The sequence below is a fragment of the Anas acuta genome, chromosome 1 (assembly GCF_963932015.1).
Source record: "Anas acuta chromosome 1, bAnaAcu1.1, whole genome shotgun sequence".
In the NCBI taxonomy this organism is placed as follows: Eukaryota; Metazoa; Chordata; class Aves; order Anseriformes; family Anatidae; genus Anas; species Anas acuta.
In genome coordinates, this window is record NC_088979.1 from 17,622,536 (window position 1) to 17,633,053 (window position 10,518).

General features: G+C 44.4%; 2 long non-coding RNA genes across 3 annotated transcripts; one reads left to right on the forward strand and one right to left on the reverse strand.

The window, feature by feature from the left end:
- The first annotated feature begins 1,069 nt into the window (after positions 1–1,069).
- Positions 1,070–3,895, forward strand: LOC137850518 (uncharacterized). Its single transcript, XR_011092572.1, has 3 exons — positions 1,070–1,337; positions 2,484–2,695; positions 2,807–3,895. It is a non-coding gene; the product is annotated as an uncharacterized lncRNA (long non-coding RNA).
- Positions 3,896–4,552: 657 nt separating this feature from the next.
- LOC137850515 (uncharacterized) lies at positions 4,553–9,639 on the reverse strand. 2 transcript variants are annotated; one of them, XR_011092571.1, is made up of 3 exons: positions 9,445–9,639; positions 8,573–8,731; positions 4,553–6,469 (listed from the first exon to the last, which is right to left on the reverse strand). It is a non-coding gene; the product is annotated as an uncharacterized lncRNA (long non-coding RNA). The 2 variants fall into 2 exon arrangements; XR_011092570.1 differs by lacking the exon at positions 9,445–9,639 and having other exon boundaries at positions 8,573–9,236.
- Between the last annotated feature and the right edge of the window lie 879 nt (positions 9,640–10,518).

Consider the following 10,518-nt stretch of genomic DNA (forward strand, 5'->3'; position numbering starts at 1 on the left):
TTTTTTTTTTCCCTTACCCTGAACGATTTCCACTATGTTATCTTTTGCATCTCATCTATTTACCTGTGGCTTTTCTGGGCAGACCCTGGGGCTATCTCTGGGTTAGGAAATGAAGCATGCCTTGGACCACTACCCTGGCTTGAGGAAAGAGTGGTCCATGTCTGTGGCATTAAAATCCCATTGCTCCAGTTCGAAGTTGCCAGTTGCTGCCTGCATTTCTTGGCCTTGCTGTCTCCTGTCCTTCCCTGGGAATAGCTGGTAGGCTCCTAGATGACCTGGAACAAAACTGTGAAGGGAGCCATGGTCACAACTGAACAGTCTGAGTGGTCTAGTTCCCGTGATTGGGAGCATTTCCAATACAAATATAATAGGGATGTCTGATGACCAATGATTATTAATGCAAGCTTTGCAGAAGAACTAACTAATTATTTGGTGTTCTTGGTAAGGTTTTGTTGAAAATGCTGGTATTTTTATTTATTGACATGGAGGCATCTGGGAGAACTTTCACTCAAATAGACAATTCTGGATACAAATAGGAAGGTTGCCCAGAGCAAGAACAGTGTCTCTTGGGCATGTGTTTTGGGTGATGATGGAGGAGGTAAGAGGGTTGTTTCAGGATATATTTATACGTCAGTGATATGCTACCAGTAGTTTGGCCCCATGCACAGGGTTCATCAAGGAACACTGGAGCAACCATGAGTGATGACCAGCTCAGAAGGGCCTGGGAGGCCGTGAAGCAGGAAGGAGCCAACTGACTGTGTGCAGAATGGTCCAGGTGGCTGGAGGAGTTATTTCTGAAAAGGCAGTGAGGTGGAACCAGACGGTGGCTCTGTGGCATATGGCTAGAGCTATTTCTGAGAGCTTAAGTCAGTTAAACTAATACCTAGGCTCTCTGATCAGGAACGGATTTAACTCTCCACCATCAAAAGTTCAGGAACAACGTAACATATAAATATAAAGCATTATCTATATAAAAAATCAGTGGCCAGGACAGATGCAATTTCAGTTTATTTCAGGCATCCATCAAGAGATTTTGTTGTTACTCTTTCACAAAGCTTATCCAGGATTTTGTGCCCCAGTCAGAGAATACTTCCAGCTCCATTCGGATTTAGAAGTGCAAGGCTGAGGGAGCACTGGCAGTTGACGGGGTAGGGGAAGGTGATATAGAAGTGATCATTTGGATGTGCAAGTGTTTGGCAAAAGAGAGCTTTTAAGATCAAGCTCTGCCAGGAAATACATGAGCAGCCAGCACAACTCAGTGTCTTGTGCTCCTGAGAATGATCTCTGCTTCCAGCACCAGCTTCCCAGTGGCTTCAAAGACAGCAAGTTGTTACACGGTAATCATTCAAAAGTTTCTTTGAAAGAAAACTCTCTTAATAATGTCTGAAGGGCAAAACCTGATTTGACTTGTCGGTTTCATTAGTAGCTAATACATTTTTGTTCTACTGTAGCATAAAGTAAAATCCAGGAAATTTAGGTTAAACTCTGACTTTTACTAACTCAGATGTTAAAAAAATATTGGTTGCCAAATGCCTTTATCTTCCCAGTCTCGTGGCAGACTGTTGCATGCTCTGTGTTTTAGGAAAGCCAGGATGTCTCTCAAGATTTCATTAATTCGAGGTTTGCCTCTCATAAAATTTATGAGACTGTCTTGGGATCTTGAATGCTGTCATATTGAGCTTTCCTGCATGCTGCTGCACCGTGCATTTCAAACATGCAGCCAGGTTACATTTCTAAAAACCACTACAGGTTCACGAACTGGGAGGGGGAAAAAAGTCACAATGAGCATCATATTAGTTCTGCTGGATATAGGCTGGAAGAAAAACATTATTAGGAAGAGCTAAAAAGGGTCATTCATCTTCTGTGTACTGCAGCAGCTCAATATTGTAGCAGGATAAAAAATACTTGAAAATCTCTGGACACAGCTTTAGGAGATCCAGAGCATATTGGCAATTGAGATAATAACAATGATATTCTGTGATTGATGGCAGATTAGGGAAAATCTCGATTGAGAATTGATGAGCCCCCATTAGTTTCTGTTCTATGTTATGCTGCATCTGGGCCAGCCTCTGGGATTAAATTTGGCAGCTGGTTTGTTAGCCAGGAGACTCAGATGCAGCCTTAGATTTTTAGCTCTCTGGAAGTGACATCTGTTTGTGTGTGATCTGTTTATGTTGTTGGTGCTGTTGTTTTTGTAGTAGGAGCTATAGACTTGTATTTACAAGTGTCCTGAGAACGGGAAATAATTTCTTTTTCCTCTCCTTGCTGAGAGAGGGGTGGCTCACCTGGTAAGAAATTCAAAAGAAGGTCATTTAAGGCCTAAATAAATAGAAATTCCTTATATTGAAGTGTGGTTTTAGGCCTACTGTTCCTCCTTTGTATACATATTTGTTGTAGGCTGTATGGCTTATACACTGTTTGATGTTACATATTTATGTACCACTTGTTGGATGGATGTTTGTAACACATTTTTTGTTCTGCAGAAGATGCCAAAATGTTTTTCAAAGATATGGAGACAGCAGTGATCCATAGCCAACTCCAGGAGAAGCAGCTGGGGCTGGGCAAAAAGACACAGCACAATTTACAAAACTTCACAGGTAAAACTTTATTAGGCAGAACTGAAATACTTCTGTTGGAGTTTGATCAGTGAAACTACCACAAAGTGGCAGAGCATCTTTCAGCATCTTTAAGACTGGTAAGAACTTCATTAAAAACTCAGCTTTATCTCTCATGTTTGCAAAAAGGCACTGCTCATATCACAGTGTAAAAGCTGCTGTACTTTTTAAAGAAACTGTTTTAATTGCAGGTCTCAACCTGAACGCACCTGGTCCTACTTTGCTTATCACCTGCAGCAAGAGTGCAGCCTGAGAGAGCATAGCAGGAGGACTTGCACTGGTTTCACAGCTTCTCTGCATTAGAGTTAAAAACTTTGTAGGACACTTTAGGCAGCCGTCTATCAAAACCCATGTTTTAACATTTCCTTCTCTAAGCAGCACAAGTAGGAGCCAAGGAGCAAGGGGGCTGTAATAGATCCTTATTAGGATCTACGTGGCTCGTAATTAGTGCTAGGTTCTTGCCTGCTTGGTTTTATATATACTATATATATATATATAGTTATTATTATTATTTTTTTCACAGAATATTTTATAAAGCAATGAGAAATTAGGTAAACATCACATGGCACTTCAGATCTGCACGTGGAGATCTGCATTCCAACTATGGAGGCAGCAGGTCAGAGACTGCTGTTTATGGCAGGGCTTGATTAGAGGGAAAGACTCTTTTCAAACATCATCCAACAAAATGGAGCTCTGCAGCAGTCATCCCTTGAAGTGAGAACTCAGGCTTAATCCCTTCAGACTGATCTGACAGCAATTTACAAAATGCAGCCTTGTTAGTGTGATGGTTGAAAAGTTTTCTTGCTTTTTGTCTGTTCTGTGAGATTCAGATTTTCATTTTTTCTGTAACTGGCATTTGATTCTGGAGCCGCAGTTCACATCAGAAACAGCCTTTCAAACTCTGCATCTTTAGTCTGGTATTGATGACTTGTAGCTATTGGACATCACTTTAAAAAGAGACAGGAATAAGTCCTTCACAGCCAGACAAGAGACACCAGGCAGTGTTAGCTAGCCACGGGCCATACTCCGCAGAGGTCTGTGAGTGCTGCCTTTCTTAGGCAAGAGTCGAAGCCTGGCATTGGGATTTCACCACACAGCTGCAGTTCAAGCCACTGACAGTTGTGTCACCGAGCTTTCAAACCCTGCTCACTGCTCTGAAAAACATCCAGAAACATCTGACTCTGCAGTGAATAACAACAGAAATGTTTGGCACTTCGGAAGCAGTTAACATCTGCTCATATATTAGTTAATTAACAGAGTAATATTAATCTTTGGAGAAGCCTTATCTTTCATCTGATGTAAACAATGAAAGGAGATAGCACTGCTGACACAAGGATTGCCCAGGCTGTACACTGATCTTGTCATTTTAAATTAAAAATATGTCCAGAAAGAGCTGCATTTTGAAGCCTCCTACCGACTTCACCCTATCTTGGCTAAGGGCCCAAGTGTAACTTGTCCACATCAGTCATGCCCCATTTGTTTTATGAAAGATTCATTTTTTCTTGATCCTTCCTAAACGACACAGTGAAGACAGAATTAGCGCCTGTTCCACAGATCGCACAAATACGTATATATGCTGGCTTTGCATGTATATATTTGACAAGTTTTCCCCCACAACTGTTTAGAATCAGTTAGAAACAAAGGGACTCGTCAGCTATTAGTCCCTTTAAAGTAAATGTCACAAACTCCTTTAGCAGTTGTACCTGCACACCTCCTCCAATACTGAACATTTTTCTCTAACAACACTTCCACCAGGAAGGAACGCTGTATTGTCATCATTGTAATGACACAGAACCAAGATACACAAGATAAATTTCAGCTCCAGCTTCAAATGCATTTGTTCAGATGCTGGCATGTCTGCAAGCCATCTGAGCTCCTGTTATGGCTGATGGAGGTGGAGTCCGTAATGGGGTTGTCTTTACTCCTAAGGTAGATAACCACTTGCTCCTCATTGAATCCCAGAATGGGTATTTGGCTTACTTCTCCATTTCTCAGTTTTCAGTGCACCTTTCCTCCTCTTTATCCAACCAGAAATGCAAAAAGTATGACTAAATTACCACTGCATGTTAGTTTTGGAATCCAAAGGTTATGTCACTTGAAGGGAGACAGAGAATAAAACACGCATAAGGCACAGAGGACTAACACACACAACTGATGTCAAATTGCTCAGTGAAGTACATGCCCAGAGAGCTGACTGCAAGTGTCACTGAATTGACATAACATACCCATTGGGCTCACCACCTGAAGTGGCAACCAAGCTATGGAAAGCACATAGTCCCAGAACTTATAAAGAGAAAGGAAAGAAAGTCAGCCATGAGCACCTAGTACCCAGTGAAGCCAATGTTAGAGAGGCTTTCTTTTCTGAAAGAGCAGTGTCTTTATTACTTCAGATCTGGAGGGTTACTTTATGATCAAGAAGTCTCGAGTTTTCATCTAAAAGATGAAGAACAGAAATAAGCAATAGATCTCTAAATCTTCCTGCAAAAATAACCAGTGGTATTACAGAGATTAAGATAGTTTTAAACAAAATAAGTCACCAGAATTTTGTAGTCAGGCTGCACCTTGTAACAGATCAGAAAATACACAGATACATATTTTCCTCCATGGTTTTTGGTTTTGGATCTAGGAACAAACAAAATTTAATGTACACTCAAATCATTTCAGTCTCAGCTGGACTTGAGAGATGCTGAAAAGCCACTTGGCAAAACTCTTCTCTGTTTTGTATCCTCTTGTTGAGCCAGCTCAGAAAAGCACCTGCCTGCTTACCCAGATCAAAAAATGAAGGTGTTACTACCTAAATCCAGCTAAGAAGCTGGCATTTCTGTGTTATATTACAGTTGCAAGCGAATCACTCACTGTAAACATGCTTCTGTGCAGTGTGTTGAATGCTTTGCAAGCAGATTTTTTTATATTTATATTTACGTTTTTATTAGTATTATTTTTTCTCTACTGGGGCAGTATCCTCAAGGGAATGGATGAGCTCAGCAGAACAATGCTCAGCTATTTTTATGCTTACTCTGTAACATTTCCCTGTAGCAGCAATTTGTAGGTATGGTGAACCGAGGCCTCCTCACTGGTATTTTGGCTGTGTATTTACTGATGCATATGTTTAGCTAATTTAGTTTTCTGCAATACTGGACCCAATAACTGCAGTGATTCAGAGCGTGAATCATCTACAGCCCAGATTCTTGTCCCAGAGTATGGTGGTTTATGGTGTCTTGGTCTCTGAACAGTGCTGGCAGTAGTGCAGATGCTAAGAGCTTCTACTGGTACAGAGCTATCTCTATCTCTTCTGCACAGCACAGCTGCTGAAGTTAATCCTCAGGTAAGTTACTACACGTGTAGTAGGCCACCACAAGGTCCCTTTGATTTATTTTATTGGGAAGCTGAGCGAACCTCTGACCCGTAACTGCAGCATCTGTCTAGCAAGAAGACTTGTTCTGCAAAGAACTTTTTCTACACATGCTGGTCCGTGCCTGACACACCCATTCCAGCTCTCTTTTTGTTCTGTGGAGGCAGGCAATTCTCCTTCATCATTGCAGGCTGTGTTTATCAGCTCATGAGTACCTCTGTAGGTCAAACTTATACTCAAATATGTGAAGTCTTTTCCATCCAGGCCAACAATTGTGGCAATGTGACCAAAGTGCCTCCTTAAAGCCTTGCATTTGTTATTCGGAATGAGATTATTTCCAGAAAATAGTATAGAAAATAACGTGACAAAGCACACCAAATGCTACCTAATCCTTCACTGGTGCCTCCTGTTCTTCCAGCAGTGGGAAGGTCATTTTGCTCGCTCCTGGATGTCACCTGAATCCCCACGACATCTACATCAGTCTTCTTTTGATGTCCAGTTCCTGTCAGGACCAGAACAAAGCATGGAGAGGTTTTGGGAAAGGACGGGGAAATCTAATCTGGCCATGCCTCACATCTGTTCAAGGTAGATGTGCTATTTGAAAGCAGAGACAATAAACTACAGTTCTACTGTATATTAACAGAATATATTCGTGTATTAACAGAACATTTTAATTGCAAAATAAAAATCTGATTTCTGTGACACTGAGGAGCAGGGCCACAGGAATCTCTCCCTCTCCAAATCCAGCACACTCTGTCCCCTTTCTCCCTCTCAGAGCTTTCAGGCTCTGAGCACAAGCTGCCACTGTGCCCTCTTTCCCTGCCCTAGTAAGGTGGAGAAGTGCTATGGGATCAGATAGCGTGTTTGGTGCCTTGGTGCCCACAGCAAAGGGGATAAGGTGCCTTCCCCACTGAAATGAGCCTGCTTGAGGAAACCTTCAGCTGACACTTTTGAGGTGTGTTGGAGAGCCTGAGTGACTGACACTTAGGAATTATGTTAAGGTGCCTGAATGTTTCCAATTTTGCCTGAAATGAAGGTTTCTACCATATGTTCCAGAATGCTACATTGGCTCTTGATTACGTTTCCTTGCCATTAGATTTCCAATTGTTTGTTTTTCTCTTTTTGTTTTGTCATTTGCAGCATGCATTTGTTTTTTATGCCCCCATTGCATATGTGCTTGAGTGTTCCAGCTTGTGCAGAGGCTTCTCCTGCAATTGCTTATTGTCATTCTTGTTTACATAGCTGCAAGCTTACATGAACATTAGTAGGTATCCTGACATACTTGCATTTTCTGATTTATACACAAATGAAAGGATTATTCCTTTTATTGATGTGCTCACAAAGAGTGGTGAGGGGTGCTCATAACCCTCATCAAAAGAAATTCTTTACTTGGAGGATGGTGAGGCCCTGGCACAGGTTGCCCAGAGAAGCTGTGGATGCCCCATCCCTGGAGATTTCAAGGCCGGGATGGATGGGGCTTTGAGCAACTCCATCTGGTGGGAGGAGTCCCTGCCCATGGCAGGGGGTTAGTACTGGGTGATCTTTAAGGTCCCTTCCAACCCAAACCATTCGATGATTCTATGACCATGAAGAATTTCTTCCTAATATCTAATCTAAATCTATACTCCTTCAATTTAAAACCCTCACTCCTTGCCCTGTCACTACATACCCTTGTAAACTCTGTTAATAGTAATTCTGGATGGAGTCTCAGAAGGATTTTATCCCTGCTGACATGGTTTCTGCTGCTTCCAGTCTTCTTTAAAGTAAGTCATTCAGCACTGTCCTACAGATTACTGGAACTGCACTAGGTGGAACATTGTCCTGGTTTCAGTTAGAACAGAGTTAATTTTCTTCCTAGTAGCTTGTGTAATGCTGTGTTTTGGCTTAGGATGAGAAGAGTGCTGATAACACCCTGATGCTTTAATTGTTGCAGAGCAGTGCTTACACCAAGCCAAGGACATCTCAGCCTTTTGCTCTGCCCTTCCAACGGGCAGGCTGGGGGTGCAGTAAGAGCTGGGAGGGGACAGACCCAGGACAGGTGACCCAAACTAGCCAAAGGGGTATTCCATACCATCTGACGTCATGCTAAACAATATATAGGGGTGGCTAGCCGGGGGAGGGGGCCAGACTGCTCGGGGTTAGGCTGGGCATTGGTCAGCGAGTGGTGAGCAATTGCATTGTGCATCACTTGTTTGTACACATTATTAGTACTAGTACTATTATCATCATTGTATTATTATTGTTATTATTATTATTATTTTCCTGTCTTATTAAACTAACTGTCTTTATCTCAACTCACGGGCTCCACTTTCCATTTCTCTCCCCCGTCCCAGAGAGGGAGGGGGGAGAGTGAGCGAACGGCTGCCTGGTGTTCAGCTGCCAGCCGGGTTAATCCACGACAAACATAAACAAGATCCATTGCAATTTAGTAGATGTCCAGCATGCTCAGTTTTGGTGCCTTCTTTAGTTTACTGGAAAATATTCTGAACTACTTTTCTCCCCGAATAATTGGCACCTCCTGTTCTTTGATCCTCAGCAACCCCACAACAGAACGGCCCTCTGAGAGACTGGGTAAGGTAGACAACTTGGCAAGGTAGACACTTACCTCCACAGCCAGAGCAGCTATACCAAAAGCTTATCAGCACTCCTTTGGGTCCCTGAAGTACCCTCTCCTGAAGTAGCGTATGCCACGGGTGCACAGAGCCTCCAGGCCAGTTACAATGGGGTGCTTTTTCCACTCTCCCAGGTAGAGTCATTTTGACCTCTGGGACAGTTAGCTGTTAGGATCCCCCTGCCACTCTGGTCCCGCCCATTGCTTTAGCACCAGCAGGGTTATCCCGACATGGTCCCGGACAGTCCCCTCAGAGACCACCCATGTCTGAAGTACTCTGGGGCTCAAATAAGGGAACGTGGCACCGAATGACCCATCGGGAAGTTTTACTGACGACAGAAGCTGAGTAAACCTCGCTGTTTATACCAGGAGTTACTTAAACCTTGCTGTATAGGAGCTATTCGACCCTTGCTGCTTGTAATGGAGGCTCTTTGAGGCTTGTGGCTTTCCAAAGGGCTGAACGAGCCGTTAACGGCAGCTGTTTGAGCCTCGTTACCGAACAAAGGGCTGAGGGGTCCTAACTTCTGGGGAAGAGAAAAGACAAAGCAAGAGCAAAAGCTGCAAGGAGAGGAAAGGACCGAGGAACACCCCCGGGCTCCAGCAAAGTCTCAGCCCCAGCCCCCTCCATGATGGCGGGCAGCACCCACACCGTCCCCACGGCTGCGCTAATTACAGCCAGTCCCCTCCTCTCCACCCCCAGCCCTCGTCTCGCATGCTAATCACCTCGCATGCCCAGCCTGTTGTTCCAGAACCTTCTGGAAAGTGTGGGGGGGGGGGGGGGGGTAGGGGTGTGGAATGCCTGCTAAGGCCTTTTTTTCTTCCCCTGTCAGCACCACAGCTAAAACATGTCTCAGGCGGTTGCTTACCAGAGATGGTTCCTTGGGAGATTGGCCCCAGAAAAGCGCTATCCTGCCTTTTCAGCCCCGCTTTTCTGAGCCAGTTGAAAACGCAGTAACCCTCTGCAGCACCCAGGCCCTTCCCTTCCCTCTCCCCATGAGCCATGTTCAGAGGAGACCCCGCCTCAGCAGTCTCTGTGAGTTGGGGCTCAGCACAGCACAGTGAAGGAGGGCTCAAGCAACTCCTGAACGTGAACAGATCTTTTATGGGTAGCAAGTGAGAGATTAGCAGGGTTGATGTACCTCTGCTTCCCACCTGTGGGAGAACCGTAGTCATGCACCCTCCCACTCCCTGGCTGAAAGGTTGTCCTCCTCAGGCTGTGCCTGGATGGGCTGCCCCCATTTCCTTTGTGGGTCTTGTCCATGGGCTGGACATTGTCCTTCTCATGCCTCATCCCAGTGGTCTCCACCACCTGTGTTGGTGGGTGCCTGCCCACGTTTTGGATGTTGTTCTCCTTAGCCGACCCCCCAATGGTCTGCTCACATGTTTTTAGTGGGTTCCCAACCATTGTTTCCCCATCATCCATCTATGGACACCTTCTGGGGGGTTGACTATCGAGGGCACCTATTTCTTGGGTGTATTTCCTCTTCTTCCCCTGCCGCATCATTTGATCCATCATTGGATGCTTACAGGGGAGTTGGCTGTCTAGGTCAATCATTTCTTGGCTGGGTTTCCTCTTCCTCACTAGCCACATCATTTGATTTCCTTGCACCCTGTCTACTCCAAGTCTCCTTGAATTCCAGGAGCAAGAAACTTGGCAAGAGGTTGCCAGCTACAGGGCAGCCCCTTTTGTGGGGTGGGTGCCAGCGAACACTGAGGTGACATCAGAGTAGGTGGCAGCTGACATCGCAGGAAGCTCCTTCCTGGCAAAGGAGGCAGATACTGAGTACCCCCAGCATCATGTTGCTCATCCTTACCACAGATATAAGAAGCAGTCTTCTCCGTTTCATCTCCAATTCATCCATCTTACATGGCTCAACAAATGGGCTACCTTGCAGTGGGAGATGGTGCTGATTAGGAGAAGCTTCTTAGAAAGAGTGGTT